The 20,646-nt window shown below is 42.0% G+C and overlaps 1 protein-coding gene across 3 annotated transcripts in view; it reads right to left on the bottom strand.

Moving 5' to 3' along the window:
- Nucleotides 1-20,646, bottom strand: part of CDH11 (cadherin 11) — an 80,986-nt gene that overhangs the window by 20,709 nt on the left and 39,631 nt on the right. For 2 of the 3 annotated variants that reach the window (XM_064387068.1, XM_064387070.1), the window contains one exon: nt 20,501-20,622. The gene's annotated coding sequence lies outside the window, so the exon portion shown is untranslated. Of the gene's footprint in view, nt 1-2,502; nt 2,981-20,500; nt 20,623-20,646 lie in introns of those variants that run through there. The other variant, XM_064387071.1, reaches the window with a different exon arrangement.

Raw genomic sequence — 20,646 nt, 5'->3', positions numbered from 1 at the left:
GTGCATTCTGTAACTCCAGCCACAGACAAACATCTCACTAGTCCCAAACCCACTCATTTGGAGTTGTCTTTCTCACATCCTAAGCAGTCATGTTCTCCTTCCACATTCCTTTTACAGTTACATAAAAATATATTGGCTGACAAGGGCTCTTGAATAAGGAATGAAATATATTGGTTTATTTGCTCAAAAAAGATCAGCTTTCAGTTTTATTTTACTGAAAACTGAAATCACCTCAATTACTAGGTCCAGCATAATGAGTGAAATTACATTCTCACACATAGATACAAATATAGTCTGGCTTTCCCAAGCATATTTATTAAAAAGACTTGGTGTCTCCATTTGAATTTTTCCTATTATGTGATGACACATTACAGATTACTCACACCAGCATGGAAGACATAAAAAGGAAAACAATCCCTATGATTTTGTTCAGGAAAATGCTTCCATTTTGACACAATGTATGTGTGTGAAGTGTGGAGCATTAGATCTGGGGTTTCTATTTCATGTCTCCATCTTGCTGAGGGGTAAAAACAACAAAAGGCTTAAATGGAGTGAAAATTGAGATTTCATCTAATTTGGACACTTGTTTTGCACCCAGCTTTGCCTAGGATAAAGAAACGGATGGGATTTGTGCTGTAGGGATCACTCGTGTGCAGTAGTTAGAGGGGATTGGGTTCCTGAAATGTTATAAAGAACCTATATGCTCCAAACATGGAACAGGAAGATATTCCTGGACAGCTGTGCATTTCTAAACCTGCTGTGGAAAAAAACAACCCAAAAAAACAAAAATCCAACCTAAAAGCTGTAAATAAACTTCTTATGTTAATAGACCTGTGGTGCATTTGAAAATTAAACTCACTGATAGTCTTTTATCATTAGAATCACAGAATTATGTCAGCTACAGAGATAAGTAAACAAATCCTCCCACTCTTCCCCAACTCCTCAATACTGTTATGTAAACCAATAAACACTTTTTAAAGCTGCTTAACCAGATTGGTAGAGCCAAACTGACATACATACTGTTTATTATCAGCTATTCAAGTGTGAAGTGCTGGAAACAAAATGTTAATCACAGATCCATACTTACTTACTAACAAGGATTTAAAGCAAAAATTCTTTATTATATTTTGTTTTATCCTCTGCATGTACACAGATGAAGCAGTAAGGCTCCATGTCTTCCAGTTAAGGAAAACTATTCTCTCTCACCCACCATTTCAGAGAATCCCAGAATCTCAGCATGGTTTGGGCTGGAATAGACCTTAAACCCCATCCAGTGCCACCCCTGCCATGGATGGGACACCTTCCACTGTCCCAGGCTGCTCCCAGCCCCAGTGTCCAACCTGTCCTTGGGCACTGCCAGGGATCCAGGGGCAGCCACAGCTGCTCTGGGCACCCTGTGCCAGGGCTGCCCACCCTCACAGGGAACAATTCCTCATTCCAGGTATCCCATCCAGCCTTGCCCTCTGGCAATGGGAGCCATTCCCTGTGGCCTGTCCCTCCAGCCCCTGGCAATTGTCTCTCTCCATCTTTCCTGCAGCTCCTTCAGGCCCTGCAAGGTCACCCTGAGCTCAGCCCAAAGCTTCTCCTGTGCAGGTGAACAATCCCAGCTGTGCCAGCCTTTGCTCCCAGCAGAGCTGCTCCATCCTCTGCTCATCCTGGTGCCTCCTCTGGGCTCTCTGCAGCAGCTCCAGGTCCTGGCTGTGCTGGTCCCAGGGCTGGGGCAGCTCTGCAGGTGGGGTCTCACCTGAGGGGCAGAGGGGCAGAATCCCCTCCCCTGCTGCCCACGCTGGGCTCAGCCCAGGGCAGGGGGGTTCTGGCTGGGCCAGGTCCCTCTTGGGCTAAAAACAAGTCCCTTATGCTGTTTGTAGCAATTGCTTCTGTTTTGGGTTATAAAGGCAAAGGGCCCTCTGTTAGTAGCAGTTCCAGGCTGGCTCTGTAGGCAGTGACCCCAGGTAAGACAGGCTGCCAGGGCAGCTGGAGCTGCAATAACGTGTCCCTGGCCTCCTCATGCCCCTTCTCCCCTCCTGGAGTTCATGCTCTGCTCACTCACATCGTGTTCACTGCAGCACTAAAACCTCTGACACCTATCATCAGAAAACCTAAAATAGCATAAATCAACAGGCTCCCACTGAAGGCTGTGAAATTACTGACATTCAAACCAGCTGCAGTCTGGATTCAGTCTGGATTTTCATAAACTACTTGTATTCTTAGAGACGAGGTGCACAAGATGCTCTTAAGTTAAAGCTAAAATAAACTTAATTCAAAAATTTAGCAGTAGTTTTTACCAAAAAAAACCCAAAAAACAAAAAACCAAAAAAACCCAACCCCAAATCTCTTTTTTCCTTCCTTTATTTTCCAAACAATCTACTTAAAACATTTCAAACATTTCAACATTAACTCAGCTGCTGAAAGCCTACAGTTTCCTTCTACTTCAAGCAGACAACATGGAAAAACAGCTAAACAATTTGTAAAGCAATTCTTTTTTCTCTTGAGGAAAAATACCTCATAATCCCGAGACTTTGGAATACAGATGTGAGGAGGGCAATTGTTGCAGCTGCTGGGCATCTAAAAGTTCTGTGTGCAGCACTTTGATTCAGGCATTGCACAGATTTATCAGACAGATTTTCCATGAATGGTTGCAGCCTTTTTTAAAAGTCACAATCTTTGAGGCCTTTGGGTATCTCTGCCCATAGGTTTATTATCCTGAACTGCAGCAAAGCCAGTCTCCGTGGGAAGTTGACCAAACTGCAACACCTCTGCTTTTAGCTGGGATAGAGTTAACCTTCCTCCTGGTAGCTGCTCCAGTGGTGTGTTTTGGATTTAGGAGGAGAACGATGCTGATGACACACTGAAGTTGGAGTTGGTGCTGAGCAGTGCTCTACACTGAGTCAAGGACATTTCAGCTTTCAGCAGGCTGCATGGGAGGCACCAAGAGCAGGGAGTGGACACAGCTGGCATAACTGACCCAGCCTGGCCAGAGGGATATTCCAGACTGTTGAGGATTTTTTGCAGGTTGAGGAGTTTTTGCAAAACAATGGGCATATTCAGCCAATGCACGATCCAGCCTGCTGGTAATAATGGATAATGGACAATCAATAATGGACATATTCAGAAATGGGGTCTGTATATCCTTGAAAAAGATACAAGAAGAGCCATCAAGTTTCAGCAAGTTTGTCAGCAAGTTTCAGAAAGTGAGAAAAAAGAAGCAAAGGGTGAGCCAGACAACCACAGTAAAGTGCATGAAAAATCAGACTATCCAATCAGCATTCTAATTTAGATGCGTGAACAGCTAGGATTAACCAATCATGTATTAGCTACAGATGTGTGAACAGTAGAAACTTATTATAAATATAGCCTTTTTGGGGGTAATAAATTTAGCTTCATTAGATCATATTGATCATGGCATGATGTCCCATTCCTGATCCTCCACACTGCACCAGACCATTCCACTGTGCTCAGCACATAAACTGGGGGGAGCTGGCCAGGTCTCTCTCAGGAGCTGGCTGGGCAGAAGTCTGTGAGTGGTGGGCAACTGCAACATGCATCACTTGCACTGTATATTCAAATTATTTCCTTGATGTTATCACGATTTCCTTCCTTTTCTGTCCTATTAAAGTGTCTTTATCTCAACTCATGAGTGTTCTCACTTTTACTCTCCCAAATCTCCGTCCCATCCCAGGAGAGCAGTGCCTCTGTGGTGCTCAATTGCTGGCTGAGGTTAGTCGACAAACATCCTGATTTTTTTTTTTTTTACATTATTGTTTAGAACTGCACAAGGTATCATTTTGAAATCACAAATTTTCCTAACAAATCTGTCAGAAAAGTTGTTTCCCACTTCCTTGAGCATACTGGATCCCAAGCTTCATAGAAACATAGAATACCCTGAGTGGGAAGGGACCCACAGGGATCATGGATCCAGCCCCTGGCCCTGCCCAGACCCCCCAACAATCCCCCCTGTCCATCCCTGGTGTCCAAAGGCTCCTGGAGCTCCGTCAGCCTCGGGGCTGTGCCCATTCCCTGGGGAGCCTGGGCAGTGCCAGCACCTCTGGGGGAAGCAGAACCTTTCCCTGCTCTGCAGCCTGAGCCTGCCCTGGCCCGGCTCCAGCCACTCCTGGGTGCTGTCCCTGGCCCAGAGCAGAGCTCGGAGCTGCCCCAGGGGAGGAAGACTCAGACTGCTCTGGCTGAACCAAGATGGACTTGTACTCAAAAGCATGAATTCCATTAATATTTTTTAACTGTACACAGACAAATGTTGGCAATTTTGGTATTGAATAACAGTGTTATCAGAACTAAACAAGAGTTAGTCAGCCACCACACAAGGTCTGATCTCAGTAGCAATGCACATGAGTGCCGTGAAATCCCTGAATATCATTGGATGCATGCAGGACAGAGAAATATTTTAAAAGTCTAGTCCACACTCTGAAAAACAACCTGCATGGGGAGGTGTATACCGAAATGTCTGCATGGAAATAAAATGTGTCCCTAAACAATTGTGAGAACAGGCCTGCTGGGCATTTCTAGCTGCACAGACAGCATGGCTGTGCTGTGTGCTTGTAGTTGTTAATGCAAACCTCACCAGTTTCAATATTAACATAAGAAAAGTCTGTTTTTTGACTGTTAGAAAATAACACCCATCAATATTCCTAATGGAAATATGCTGTTCATTTAAGAATTCAATCAAGAACACAACACCTGAAAAATAATATATCCATGTCCACGTGGAAACCATATTGCAAGCAGCCACTCTGCAAAGTCAGTGTGCTCCACACAGCTTCACACAGATCTGAATGACTGCTCCAAGATACCAACAGTGAAAAATGAAGAGGCAGCAGAGATATTTCAATGACAAGAGCAGTGGCGGAAGTGAAGTCTAGCCAACTTTAAATTCCTTTCATTATTTTTATAGCAACAATAATCCCCAGCGTTCATGATGATTTCCTGTGTGCTATTAAATGACCATATGCCAAATTATAATAGACTAAACAATTTTTTCTGATTTGTCTAGGCCATAACTTCTGGATGATGCATTAAAATAGCAATTGTTCTCAGGAATACACTTTGCAGAAGGCAGCCAAGATCACAGTGTTGCAATATAATAATGGATGATTATGTTCTGAAATGTTTTGCAAAAGTATCAAGTAAATATAGCAAACTCCCAGTCTAAATGAGATTTTAGCTGTAATTAGAATTAGCTGAAATGATGAAGGATTTATTCTACCATAATTTTATCATCAGACAAGGAAATGAATAGCTTTTTAATGACAGAATAAATATTGGATCATATTAGTTCTGGAGTTAAGAGTGCCTGAGTTTTGGGCAGAGAGGTGGGGCTGAGCTGGAGGAGCCCTGGGAGGTAGGGAGGGGCCTGCAGTGTCCAAGTGGTGTCCCCAGCTGGGCAGGGACCTCTCCCCATGGTGTCAGGCACTGCAAAGCTCCCCAGAAGCTTTGCAGATTCCTGCCTCTGGCAGTGGGGCCGTTCTGAGCAGCCCCAGGGCTCTCACTGCACGGTTTAACCTCAGTGCCCTGCATGGAGCGTGTCCCTGCCCTGGACACTGCCATTTCCCTGGGCCCATGGAAAACGAGCAGCTCCCATGGAAAGCAGGTGGGAACTGCTCGTCTGTATACAGATCTCCACATCCAATAATCAGTCGAGTCACACTGATTAATCTTTAGGGCATATCACAAAGGTAACTTTGGGAGTTTTTAATGAAACACAGGAGGTGAGGGATGTGGAAGAGTTCTGTGCACAAGGGTTTCATTCCTCCTGTGCATTGATGAGTGTGTGAGGAGTCCAGCCTGCCACAGGTCTTTATCCTCCTGCAGACTGCTCCAAGCAAGCTCTTGATGCCTACCAATTTTCAAGAAATTTGGTGCATATTAATAAGAAAAGATTTTTGAAGGATAAAAGTTATTGTTGCAGAAAGGTATTCAGCCCTAATCAGTCAGTGTCTCATATTTAACATTTAATTTGATTTTTTTCCTCTTTAACAAAATGTTGTTCTCTTCCTTGAGTCATTTCAAGAAAATGACACGATAAAGTAAATTGATAGCCTATTCCTTATTGTTTGTGGAACAAGAAAAACCACCAGGAATCAGTACCTTGCATATTTAACTTAATTCTCTCCATTAATTTTTGATTTTAAACTGATCTGCATTATCAGACCAATCTTTGAATAGTTTTTAGCTTGGACTTCATGACAAACTTGTGTAAAAGAGAGCCTCTTATTTTATTTACACAAAATAATGTTATGATATCAAGATCTGCTTTGCAGTACCTTTAGTTGCATAACACATATGGCAAAGCCAGTTCTTCAAATAAACCCTTTAGTCCTGAAAACAGCTGAAATTTAAAATTCTAGGTGCTAAATTTGGACAAGACTCAAATGAGGATTATTGAATTTTTCCACTGCAACTAGAAACCAGGCTGAATTTACCCTTAAGCAGAATTAAGGGAGGTGCAACACTGCTGTGTCAAAATTTGTAAGGCCTCCTTTAAAAGGATAGCTGAACTGGGAAATGAGACAACATCAGCTTTTAGCTGTACCCCAGCAGTTTAGGGCTTCCTGTGTATTTCCAGTCAGGAAATCATCCCATTGGGAGATGGAGTTTTGCTTCCTCAAATGAACCCCTTCTCCAGGGCAGCACTGGGACACAGCACCAGCACAGTTGCCTCTCAGTGCCAGCACCATGGGCCTCACTCATCATGTGTGAAATAGGAGAATTAAAAACTGAAGGACTCCCTCTGCATCAAACAGACTCCATGCCTGTGAGCAGCCCCAGGGTCTGGTCATGTATATCTGTGTGTGCTGGGAATCAGGCACAAGGAGCATGGAATGACAGGACACTGATAGAGAGAAGATTTAGAGCAGATATTAGGGGAAAAAAACCTGTTCCCTGGCAGGGTGGGCAGGCCCTGGCACAGGGTGCCCAGAGCAGCTGTGGCTGCCCCTGGATCCCTGGCAGTGCCCAAGGCCAGGCTGGACACTGGGGCTTGGAGCAGCCTGGGACAGTGGAAGGTGTCCCTGCCATGGCAGGGGTGGCACTGGATGGGATTTAAGGTCCCTTTCAGCTGAAACAATCCTGGAATTTTTTAATAAAAGCCAATGTGCACTGGTCTCATGTAAAATATTTTGTTCAGATGACAAGAGCTCTGATCTCTATACATTCCTGCTGTATATGTAGCTGGTAAATTTAATTTTTCCCAGTGTGCAATTCCAAAGCAGACCAGCAGGCAATAACTCCCTGTGAGCCCCTCTGGGTCCCTCTTGCTGGAGCATATTCCAGGCCTCACTGGAATGAACAGCAAAAACCCCTCAACTGAATGCAAATTAATATGAAGTTTTCTGTGCCATTCACAAAACATAATTAGTCTTATGAGACAAAAGTATTTAGTCCAGAAAAGGAAATTCTTCATATTTAAAGATACTTGGGGGAAAAAAATTTTCTTCGTTATTGCACGGAATAATGAGAACCTCACCCTCCCCCACTGTTCATGTTCTGTGTTTTGCATGGGAGGACTTTACACTGCAATGTAAAGGATTAGAATTTAACGCTGCAGTTCTACACAGATAAGTGTATATACAACTTTATATTTGGTGAGCAAACAGCCAAGATTCTAGAGGTATTCCACTACAGAGGAATTCTAGGCCATGGCAAGATTTGTATGTACTAGATACAGAAGTGAAATCTTTACAGGACTGGTGATTTGCATCTTGACAATAGAAGTTGCTTCAAAAATGCTAAGCAAATTTTGTAGACTCCTATTCTGAGTTTTGTAGAATCCTATGAAAGGAAATCTTAATCCTTTGTATTTTTAAATTATGTTTTATCGCACTGTATTGGATTACTGAGATGTTTAAAGCCAATAATCCCCAGCTGCTCCAAAGAAGAGTTTTTGAAATGTAGCCACATTTTCCTGTAGCAGCATTGAGACTCAGCATTACAAAACCATAGACAAAGCCAGAAAATGATGGCCCTTTGAAAACAGAAGTCATTGTGCAGGGAAGAGGAAGAGAAATAACCCCCTGAACAGTGTGATGTGCTATCTGTCAGCATCCACCTCTGAATTCATCATGGAAGGAGGGCATTTTCCCCAAGCTTTGATTTAATTTGTGCTTGTTGGGGAAGGGTGAGATTGCCTCTCGCTGCACCTCATATAAAACAGGGGAAAGCAGGAAGACAACTTAGTACATTATGGAGTGAATGACACAGAAATAAGCCTGAGAGTGATATTAAAAGGCTTGGGAAATGAAAAATGGCTGTAAACAGAGTTTTACATTTACTTGCTGCCCTGGGGAGATCCACTTAAGATAAATGTGACAGAGGCTGTCTGGTTTTAAGCATAAACTCTACAGGAACACAACCAGCATAAGAAAGGCAGTCTTATTAAAGAACATGGTGATTGATAGAGTCATTTCAAGTAATGACTAAGCTTTTGGTAGAGTTTATTTTAAATAGTAATTGTGTTCTTGTGCTTCTCAGACAAACTAGAATTCTCATAATTCCCTGGATGCTCCAAGGCCAGCGAGGCTGCAGCCAAGCCCATGCTAGTCTCAGGCATGTTGTTATTATGTAAGTGGCTATCAATGACAGCCTGAGGAGGACACAAATGACAGCTAAAGTCAACTTACTTGCAACTACTAATGCTGTATTTACATGCTAAGCCAACCCTGAATATTTTTCCCCCTAAGAATTGTTATGTATGCATATCTGAATAACATTTGTGCTGTGACTGATAGTCTCTTTGGTTTGTGCCAGAAATGAGACAGAAAGTCAAGACTAAAGGGTGAAAACCTATCAAAAACTAATGATTTCAGGCAGGTCTATTGAGCTCCCAAACCAAGGCAGACAGAAATCCAGCCAGCAATCCATTTCTGCTCAGATCCATAGCCTTTTGCTGAAGGGCTGGCTGCCCCCTCAGGAGCAGAAATCTAAATTCAGTCTGTGGTTCTGCACTTAGAGCTTCATTTCCAGAGGCAGCTTCAGCAGTGCTGCCCAAAAGCCAGACTACTAAAGCATCCTGGGTGGTCTTTGTGTGGCCAGTGTGTTCCTCTACAAAACATTCTTCCACTTTTAATTTGATCCTACCGGACTCCTCAATCCCCTTGGCCCCTTCAGTTTGGTCTCCCTCATGCAGGAAAGTTCCTGATGAAAGACTTCCCCATGGTGACTCATTTAGAAAGGTTCACATTACAGGCCCTGGAACATTTATCTTTATAAAACTCGACAAGTTAGGGAGTTACTGAGAGTTCCCTTTATAAATACATTTGCTAAAAAGAGAAAGGTGAGAGCGAAATTACCAATCAAAAGCCTTCTCCTTTCCCCAGCTTTCTTGGAGCTGTAGAAGGAAGAGCTCAGATCCTTTAGTCATGCCCATGGAAGGTTCTTCTTTTGAGAGCTTGCTAAACTGTTCCAGTTTAGTGCAGATTTCTTCCATAAAGAGCATAAAAGCCACTTTGAGATTTGTGAATGAAAAATTGAATCAATAATTAATTTTTGCCTAGGCAGAGATTGTCTGTGAGGAGACCAATTTTGGCTCAAAAGTATGAGATAACAACCTCAGAATATTCAAACACATTCCCAAAGCAGCGTCAGTGGCACTAATAAAGGAGACCATCATTGTTTAAATACCTAATGGGAGGCTACAGCTGAAAAGACCAAATATTCACATTTCTATTATTATTTGCAACCTATTAAATCACAAGATTATAACTAAAACAATGTTTGCATGAGTCTTTTCTGAGATGCCTTTCTGTAATTAGTCACCATTGAATATTTTCATTTAACCTAAAAAAACCCAAGTACACAAACACAAAGAAAACACCATCTTCATTAAAACAACTTCTTTTTGGCTTCCTGATCCGCTCTGAGCACAAGTCAGAGGAATTATACGGATTTTTAGTGTTCATAGGCTGTAAGGACTAAGGCATAATTCCCAACTTTTCATTGCAAACCCAAAAATCCAGCAACAGGTGCTAGGATTGTCCTGGGTGGCCCCATCTCATGCAATGAGATGCTAAGCACACAAATAAACACAATAATAGCACAAGAAAGACAGGCACAAAAAATAGCACAAAAATGACAGACTGGTGTCAGCTTGCAATTAAAATTTGGTTTTCATTCAACTGATCCATTTTTTAAAAAGGGCAAATGATTCAGCATATTTTTCATAAGCATAACTCATTTTGAGTTAATCCTATTCATCACATCTTTCTAACTGATCACATAAAGCACAAACACATCCCGGACCTGGCTTGGCACTGTTTCTGACCTGTAATTACAGATGATAGTGGAAAACCATTTTATTTCTGTTCCTGTGACAGAAGCAGCAACAACGACAGATTTAAGGCAGTGCCCTGGTTTAGCTGGAATGATATTTGAGGTCATTGTTACCATGCAGAAAAGGCAAATTTTAAATACCTGAACTGATATTTTACAGAGTTTGTCATGGGAAATTGGCCAAAAATGGGCATTTAAAAAATTAGATTAGTGATATTCATAGCTAAATCTATGAATCAACTTTATTAGATGTATTTTGGAAGTGCATTAGGGGTTTTGAAGCTATAAATACCTTTTGCCACCTTTACTCTGGTGCCAAGGGTGAGCCTTGGCCTTAAGAGTGCAATAACCAGGTCTGGTGGGGTGTATCTGCAGATCCTGGAACACCAACCTCATTTCTGCACCTTGCACCAACAATGTCTTCTTTAACCAACAGGAGATTATGAAAATACTGGAGTGGGAATGAACCTATGTCCAGTCAGGTAAAGCTTCACCTTCCACATCAATAACAATTTTCTCATTAATGAAAATCCCTGAAGTGCCCTTCAAAATGCATTTAGGGAAAAGAAACCTAACGTTTGATAGAACTGCTGGATCAAGAACAGTTTTATTTTTTGGTGAAATTACCTCAATATGAGGCAAGTAGAAGGGAAAAATTTACATTTCTAGAAGTGAAGTAAATTAAAAAAACCTATAATTAAAAAAATGCCATGCATGTGCAAATATACACATAAAAATACTGAAAGCTTCATTCACCAGAACAGGATTAGGCTTTTTTTTTCTCCACATTAAACATGCCCTTACATTCAGCAGATTTTCTACCAAAAATTTTTTTTTCAAATGTTGCCAGGGTGATATCACTATTTCAATCCAACCAATTTCCTTTGAAGTCTCCCATAACAGTAATTAAATAAATTGCTCTTAGAGTAATTATGGGTTATTTTTTTTTCTGGAAAAGGAACTGTTAGGTTAAAGAGAGATGAGAGAGTCTGTCACCAAACATAATCTTTCTAGAAACATTGGTGCTTGCTACAATTATTGGAAGAAGGATGGAATACTTTAAAACTTTGGACCTTTTTACCTTTTTTAAACGAAATGTCAACTTCCCAGCTGAAGTAAGCACCAAGCTAAAATGACTGCTGACAGTCCTGGGAGTGCAGAGAGAAAGAAAACGGAAGTTGTGTCAATAGAAAGCTTTTAAATTCTATGTATTAAGCCCAAGAGGGCTGGTGAGAACTGGAAGGCCAAATTGCAGTGTTAAAGCAAGTGCATGGTGAACAAGATGAAGGGGATGGAGAGCCCAGGACTGATGATCCAGTGGAGGGCACAAAATGGAACAGTCCCTAAATTCATCATGTTGGAGCCCTTGGAGACCGGGCTGCTGCAGTTGGGGAGGTTCTGTGTGTGGCCATCCATCAGTTCCAATGCCTCCCCTCTCTGCTCTGCGAATTTGATCAGCCCTGATAGAGGCAAACGAGGCTTTCACAGCTCCACAGTTCCAAATGTGTAACTTTATGTTCCAGCTGTACTTTGTGTTTGGCTCCAAGTCAGGCTAAAATTGCTAGGTGAAGAATGTTGAGAATCTCATGAGTTTTTGGGTTTGTGTTGTTGGGGGTTTTTTTTTTTTTTGTTTTTTTTTTTTTTTTTTTAAATTTTATTTTTTTCCCCCCCCAGAATAAGGTCTTTTACCTTTGCTAGGGCTTCCCTTTTATTTGTGGGGATTTGACATTCACCTGACAAGCAGCACTGATTTCAGAACAAACTTAGGTAACCCTCACCGTGTTCTCTAGCTTAGTCTGGTACCTCAGACTTAATGGATTTTAAATTCTGGTGCTTGCTAGTATTGTTCACATTGCAAAGAACATGAAGCTTTCAATTTAAAGATTTTCTTTTAATTTCTTGGCTATGTTTTTCTTTATGTGTGATGCTGAAACGCCCATCCTCCTTCTCCTTTAAATCTCTCTGGTATATGAGATAATGTTGCATAAGAATAACCCATGTGGATTAGTATCTGAATTTCATCATGGAGCCTTTACCATATCCCACCCAAGGACAGTGACACAGTGCTTGTCTGCAAGCTAAACCTCTGCTTTCTCACCACTTTGAAAACCCAAAGACAGCGTTTTCAACTTCAAAACTCACAAGGGTGAGCAAAAGGACAATAAAAAATAGCTGCCTGGAAATCCAGTGGTCAAAGGGAATAAAGCACCAGACAGGCACCAGCTGGAGAAACTGGATCTGGGGATTCATCCAAGAACAGGGAACATCTTTCCGAGCAGACAGACATATTTCTTGTTCCAATGGATGGCTGACAGGGTAAACATAGCTATAAAAAACTTAACATGATCTTTTTTTTTTCCTAACTCTTCGTGCAAATTTTGTGAACCCCTTCTGGCTTAAGCTTCAGCAAGTGAGCTTAGAATCAAACCCAAGGAATGGCAAATCCATATTATAAGCAGGAAGAATAATTATGAAGGACATGCACAGGCACTTGTATTATGTTTGTAAACACAGCTTGAATGAAACCCAACCATGATACGTGACACGAATGATGGTGTAAGAATGAGATTGCCAATAGGACTGTTTGCTAAATGCTTATTTAATAATGGGACTTAAATAAATAGTGTAAAACATAATTTTCCACATGTTAATGTGAACTTGTTAAAATTTCAGTGCCTGGTAAGCCCTTAGGACAGTGTCACCATTGCTTGTGAAATGCCCAAGCTGGAGTGAGCTGCCAGCACAGGACGCAGGACCCAGCTGGATTCTCAGGCAGCATCAGCACCACCTTTGGCCTGCCCAGGCCTTGGGTCTGGTTAATTTATTTGGCTGTTAAGAAGCTTTCTAAGGACCAAAGGGCCATTTCCTGATTTGCTTGGGCTTTTTGCTTCACTCAGGATGACTCTGTGCTGTAACACAGTGGGTTTATGTGTATGTTTGAAATGAAAGGGTAAAAATAATAATGTAATAATGCAGTGGTCCATACACAGTGAACTACCTGTGCAGCCAGGAAACAGTACAGGAGGAAAGAGGAGGTCTGAAAATTGGAGGATGGTGAGGCTGGAAACTGCTCCCCAGGGCTCAGCCATGGAACCACTGCAGCCTGGGAGGTACACAATGCTCAGAGACAGCATAGGGAGCAGAAGATGCTATTCAACACCCAGAAAAATCACCTTTCACAGCAACACAGGCTGCCGTGTGCCCTACAGAGCCGAGGGGAAAGTGCAGCCTGAGGAGCAGGTTTGCAAACTTAACATTGACTCTGAAAAAATAACATGTTTGAAACAGAACAATGGCTCTGGGTCCAGGGAGAAGGTCCATCCCTGAGTTCTCTGGGATAAGGTCCCATCCCCATCCTGCCTCAAGACCTCTGCCTGAGGCAGCTGATGGTTCCTTTCCATCAGGAAAAGGCAGGGACTGGGAGGCTCCTGTGCACCACTTTTAACTATACATAACTTGTATAAGAGCTCAGTGTGGCAGAACTGAGCATTCTCTGGTTTGACTCATTAGAATTTAGGCCAACAGAACATTCTTGGCTTTTAATTTCGGTTCTTTTGGATGAGCTCAACAAGCTGCAGCAGATTAAACTGGTGGAGACTTCAAGGACCCTGCACTGAGACCTGCTTGTAATTCCACAACTGCTCAGAGGCAAAGCACTCAGCGGGACAAAGGGCAATGTGTCAGCCTTGTGTGAGCTGTGCAGAGGAAACAGAGGGAACAGCACGTGGGGAGCAGAGGTAAGCTGGATAACCCTAACCCAACAGAGCACCAGCCCCTGCTTGGGAGAGTGGTTTTGACAGCTGTTAAAAAGTCATTACCATTCTATTCTTTGCTGGCAAGTTTTCCCACTTAAACAATTAATTATCTCTGTATTTGTAATTATAAAACAAATCAAATGACTACAAACCTACAAGGAGAAAAGTGGTCATTCCATTTGTTGGGCATACAACTTTGGTGTCATTCTGCTGATACTGGGAGCAGCAGAGGGATGATAACCAGTGTGTCAGTGGCTTTACTGGGAGAGAGCACAGCACAGTCTTTGTTGAGCTGTCCTTGGGGTGAGCCTGTTCTCTCCTGGGCCTCACACACAGCAGAGGGGGACAGGAGACACAGATGGCACCTTTGGGCTCATGAACAGGACAGCAGAGCAGTGAAGGCTGCAGCTGGCTCCCAGCCTTGGGATGAACAGCTCATTAGTGAGTGCTAAATGTTTGTGTGAGCATGTTTCCTGGAATAAATAGGGAATATCTTCTACCCAGCGTGCTGCAAGTCACACATGCTGCCTGCAATAAGAAAGCATGAGAACAGCTCAGGAGGTTAAGGCAGAGACTTTGGTTGGTTATTTTTGCTTCAGTGCTGCCCTGGTTCACAAAATATAGCTGATGGCACAAACCCCAGCCAGGACGCCTCTGACAGTGGCCAGGCTGTGCAGGTTATGTAATCTGCTTTTCTGTTTTGGAGGGAGAGATGGAAGAGTTGGAGGTCAAAGTTCTCCTGTAAAAGAAGGGATAAAGCTGCAAAAGTACAGGGGTCAGACCCCATGACCATGAATATTCAGTATTTTAGGCTGTTGTTTCTAAAAGAAGATCGTGTTCATAAACAGAACCAGAAAATACCCTTCAGGGTCAGTCCTGCTTTTGATTCCAAATGTTATGCTGGCTCAGACTTCCCCTTTCCTGGCCTCTCCCATTATCCCATTGAATTCATTAGGAGGCTGTGGCTACTGGCCAAAAGAAACGGGTAATACATCCCAGAGCCCATATTCTTTGAAATATCTTCTGAGACAGGAATTTATAGCATCAATATAATGAAACTCAGATTACAGCATTAAAGTCTGAGTCTGTCTGCTTGCCACACATACCAGAATTATGCAGAAAATGTGAGCCACGGAACCCTGAGGAAACTGGGGAAAATGTGCACTCCCATCTATATAGGGAGGCTTTAGGACTTGGTTGCACCAAGTCAGAGAATAAATTAAACCAAGTTTAAGAACAGCTTCAAGCAAGAGAGAAATCACATGTGATGCTACACAGGTAGCAGCAGCAGACCTGAAAGAACTGCTATGGAATAACAAACACTTTGGCTTTGACACACTGAATTTAGCAGATTTAGCCTGATCTAGAGCAGTTACTACATTAGATAAGAAACAAATAGGATCAAGTCCTGACTCCATTCTCATTTTGTCCCTCCTGACCATGACCAGCCATGAGAGGGTTACTTTTTTGCTTTAAGGTATCTGTTTAGTGTGTTATATTCTATGCCATTCTATGATGTTACGTTTATTATTATGTATTCAATGATTATCAAATGGGTGCTTTTTATCCCAAAAAATCCACATTATTCTCCTGCGGTAATTACAAGTATTGCTTTTATAGACCAGAAACTGGACAGCTTTCTCCTGTAAAGGAACAGGAGAGACTTCACCTAAAACCTTGGAACAAACCTGCATTTATGAGAGAAGGGAATCATTTTTATTCCACTACATGAATTCAGTGGGCTGCCACAGGCCAGTCATAATCTGTTATTATTTCCCTACAACCTTGTACTATTAATTTTTCTTTTTAATGAACTGTCCAGTCTAGTTTGGCTGTGGAAGCTATGATGGAGCTGCAATAGAAATGGTTTATGTCATGCCTTTGTCAAAAACCTTTCCCCTACAGCAGCAGAATGTAAGTGAAAAGCCATTTTAAAATAAAAGTAACTGAGTGCTTGCAAATGCAGGTTGTCAGGAATGGAGAGGGAAAAACCTTTGAATTACATTAGATTTTACCAATCACTACTTGTTTAAAAATAAACATCTTTATTAGTGTTTATACAGATGAGGAAGCCACAGAAACTGCATCTGCTTCATGTTTATATCAGCAAGTGTTCCTGCAAGATAAATTTTTAAGAAGTTTTTCTTCAACTGTAACTAACAATGTAGTAATTGGCTCAAAAGAATTAAATACACTAAATTTTGATTCATTTTATGGCATACAGAATATGTCAATTTTTGAGACAGCAAACTGACATCTGAGCAGAATTCAAATAGTTTTTATTGCATCTGAAACCTTGAAAGGCTGAGTGCACAGCCCTCTTTTCATATGTAATATATATGTGAAAGGCACACTATTTAGTTTTCTCTTGGGTTTATTTTTCTAGCCCTGGCTATGTATATTTTTTCTTGGAGACACTATAGTATGAATTTTAAATATGCTATTATTCTCCTCCTCACCATCACAATTAAAACACAAAGTGAGCAACTATGTATATACACAGAGATATATGTATATAGGTATACATATTTGTGTATATATACACTATATATTTATGTATTTGTTGTTAAAGTTGACAACAGTTTTATTTACAAATGCCCATTAAAATTGTTTCAGAAAGGCTCTGATCTTTTAGCTTTTAATTCCCACTTTTCACCTTTGAAGTAACTGTGGAACTTTTGCCAGTTCATTTTATCAGAGCACAATTTCCAAGTACTTGAGGTTATTTTGACCCTGAAATTATTGGAGTTTTGGGGAGTTTTTCAGTCAATGGATCAATCTTTTAATGCCCTTTCTCCTCTGCTGGCCAATCTCTGCAGCCTGTGCAGTGCAAATTCCTTAGGGAATCTCATCCTGGGGGCGGGGATTTCAGGAGTTTCCTTTTCCTTAACCCAGCCAGACTGCTCCAGATCCTGCTCAAGAGCTTCACCCTGCAGGCCAGACATGGCTGGAAATCCCCAGCAAGCTGGAAAATGCTGGGATGAGTCTCTGATGACTCAGTTGTTTCATGAAACAAACTTTTTTGCCACAAAAACTGAATTTCAGCTCAGGTACATGTTCATTGTTTCCAAAAACAAGTAATTCGTTTCAGCACTCTTTTACATTGAGGATTCTTTCAAGGCAACATGGAAATAGTTTTCTGTTAAAAAGCAGATAGGAAAACCTGAAATGTCCATGTTAGTAAGTACTGAGACCATAAGAAACAGGACAGTGTCAATGTGTTTCCCCACTTGATGTCTTTGAAGCCATTGCAATTTCTAACAAAATAATCATTCTTCTTTGGTATCTGTTTGACCAGAATATGTCTTGTAATTATCCTAACAATGTTTCCAAAGGTTTTTCAGCTCAAGCAAGGTCTTGAAGAGAACCAAAAAGGCAGAAGTAATACATTCAGACTCCATCTCATTGCACAGACTATGTGAGTGCACATAGTAAGTGAACTTAACAGTTCACTCTCAGGCATTTCTTTAAGAGCCACCTGGAGATTCCGTGTACTTTGGAGTGTCATCCTACTAAAATCAAAGCTTTTGCCCTCACATGTGAGCCTATTTCATTGAGATTACTGATATCCATCCTAAAATACATTTAATGAGCTAATCCTGCAGGTACACTGAGTGTCTGTTCTGTGGGCTGACACTGAGCATTCATAGTTCAGGTTTTAGAAACCTACAGAAGCAGATATTTGTAGAGAAGTGAAGATGTGAGATAGGGTAAAACAGGCAGCTGGTGGGGGAACACTGTGCTCTGACTTGTAGCTGGGCTCAACATGCAGGACAGGGATTCCAAGAGAAAATTAATTTTCTTTCATGTGCCATCTGTGCAAAAACAAAACTATAGAGGAATTTTATTTCAAGACCTGCTCTGTGCATTGTGAACAGTATGGTTTTCCCATTATGGTCTTTCTACATAAGAATGAAATATTACATATGAAAGAGGCAAAGTATGCATTATAAGCACTAATTTCTATATTCAGGAAGTGAACTTCAGTTTCTCACCCCATCTGATGAACCCATCATAACCTTCCAGGATCTGGAGGGCTGCAGGGAGCGTGGACAGGGACTCTGCACCAGAAGCTGGAGTGACAGGGGCAAGGGCTTCACACTGACAGAGGAGAAATTCAGTCAGGTATTGGGAAGGAATTGCTCCCTAGGAGGCTGGGCAGGCCCTGGCACAGGGTGCCCAGAGCAGCTGTGGCTGCCCCTGGATCCCTGGCAGTGCCCAAGGCCAGGTTGGACACTGGGGCTGGGAGCAGCCTGGGACAGTGCAAGGTGTCCCTGCCATGGCAGGGGTGGCACTGGATGGGCTTTAAGGTCCCTTCCAGCCCCACACATTCTGAGATTCCCTGACTTTATGATTCTATAAGAGTATTCTTTTTAGGGGTCCTGAGGACCCTTTATTCCTGTGGGATGCTTTACAGAATAATATATAATCATAGGAAAGTGTATAATCTGTAGTGCTTACCCTCAGTCTCTCTTGAAATTCAGTATAGAAAATCCAAGCAGCACAGGAAGAAAATGTCCTGTCAGGATATTCCTGTAGCTCCCTGGTCACCTTCTGTAGTGACTGAGCCAAGGCTGTGTCACAGCCCCCAGCAGCTCAGCAGGGCCTTGCTGTCTGCCCCGCTGCTCTTTGTTCCATGAACAATAGTTAAACATGAATATTTTACCTTCTCAACTCTTGTCATTATCCAGATACTGTAACAGGAAATTTGCATTCCTGAATAGGCACAGCTGGAAGTAATTTAAGAAAGATCCTTCAAAAGAAGGGAAGAGAATTTAGGAAGCATATGGAGTCACAGGTTTACATGATAATCAACAAAAGCAGCTCTTGTTCCTCCTCTTTTGCAGGGAGACACTTCACACTCCAAGCAGAGGGAACATCCCACAGTCTCTCTGCAGGAAGCTTTCTTTCACAAATTATTTACTTTAACTCTGAAATGCAAAGAAGTCTATGAAAAAAAGACAACACTTTGTCAGATAAAATTGCGGTAGGGACCCAGTTAAAATTCACTTATCTCACACACTAGTGAGAGTGATGGGCTGTTTTCCTTTAAGCTTATTCCTCACAATCCTTTAATTTCGAAAAATTAAGTCTGTTTGGAAGTAGCTCTGAAGTCAGGAACAAGTGGAGTAGAAAGGGGCCTGAACGAAACCATGAACTGAGATATTGGAAAATGCCAAAAGATACAAAACTGTGGTGAGAAAATTCATGTAACTGTGCATGGAACAGAGACATGCAGAACTAATTTCAGATATTTTCTCTATGTCTTCTTGATACCCAGGAATGAATTTGAAACCTAGTGAGGAAGTCTTCAAACCCTCTTTAGAATCATTCTGTTAAGAAACTGGATCTAAACAAGAGCTGAGCACTGTTTGCAAAATATGGCTTTTGTGTTCAGACAGGACCAGAATCTGCCATGCTGAGCTCTGCCATGGCTGAGGAGTTAATTCAACCCAGTGCTGCTGGTGTTACCCAGCCTGGCTGCTGCTGTCCCCTCCCCAAATCTGAGGACACCACACACACATCCCCTAGAGCTGCTCAGAAGGATGTTGAAGGGTTGGTCCATTTGGCTGCCAGAAATAAGATACATGTCATTTAAGGAATTTTCACAGAAATGAAGCACCTGTCAAGCCAGACCTGAGCGAAGTGAATGTACAAACTGTGCATGAATCAGCAAGACAAAGAGCTGGCACTGAACTTTTTATCCCACAAAATTCAGGTGGGCTCATGCCTTTGATTCTGTAAAAATGACATTGTTTAGATATTTATTATCTATTGCACCTTATCTGTTTCTGTGTTAAACTTAGAAACAAACAATGGACACTCCTGTAAGTGAGCGATTCCCACCTCTGTGGAATCGCAGCAACAGCACAACTGAAAAGGATTTGAAAAATTAAAGGCATCAGAGCAGCAGATCCAACTATTTTTACGTCTAGAGTTTCCCAAACTCTGTACTTCCACACTTTCCACCTTCTCTGAAGCCTAAGGATCACCATGAAGTTACTTTCCCAACCCAACTCTGAGCAGTTATACTGAGCTCAATAGTATTGCACAAAATATCAGAGAGAGAGTCCAAATTTGGAATTAATCACTCACTAGAATAAGCAAAGCATGAACCTGTTTGACTGATCACATTCAGCTGTAAACCTAAATATCAGAAATATTATTACATTTCTGTTCTTCAGTGCTCTGCTGCTGTGAATTTTCAAGTGATGTTTAAAACAAGAAATTCAACAAATGGGCTTCAAAACATGTCCCTTATCAAACTGTGCTGCACAGAGGTAGAAGGATGGTCTGTGTCCTAGGGCTGACAGCTATCAGGAGCTCTGGTTAAACTCTCTGAGGGATCAGTGCCTGCAGAAATGTTCCCTATACTGCACAAACATTATAGACACTGCAGAAACAAGGTCCCAGCCACGGATCCCTGACATCCCCCAGAAGATCACAGGGCTGGATGCAGGACTTACCTTCACCCACTGGAAACCTGCTGCCAGTTGATGTAGCATATTCCACACATCTGAAATGCCACTTCAGGAGCTGTGACACCTGTCAGCTCTCTGCTGCCTCTCAGCCACTACTTCAGCTCTGCCTGCAAAGAAGGAAAAAGGACTTT

Source organism: Passer domesticus, chromosome 12 (genome assembly GCF_036417665.1).
Source record: "Passer domesticus isolate bPasDom1 chromosome 12, bPasDom1.hap1, whole genome shotgun sequence".
Classification (NCBI taxonomy): Eukaryota; Metazoa; Chordata; class Aves; order Passeriformes; family Passeridae; genus Passer; species Passer domesticus.
Note: the sequence above shows the minus strand (reverse complement) of the source record. Positions and strands in the feature narration are given on the sequence as shown.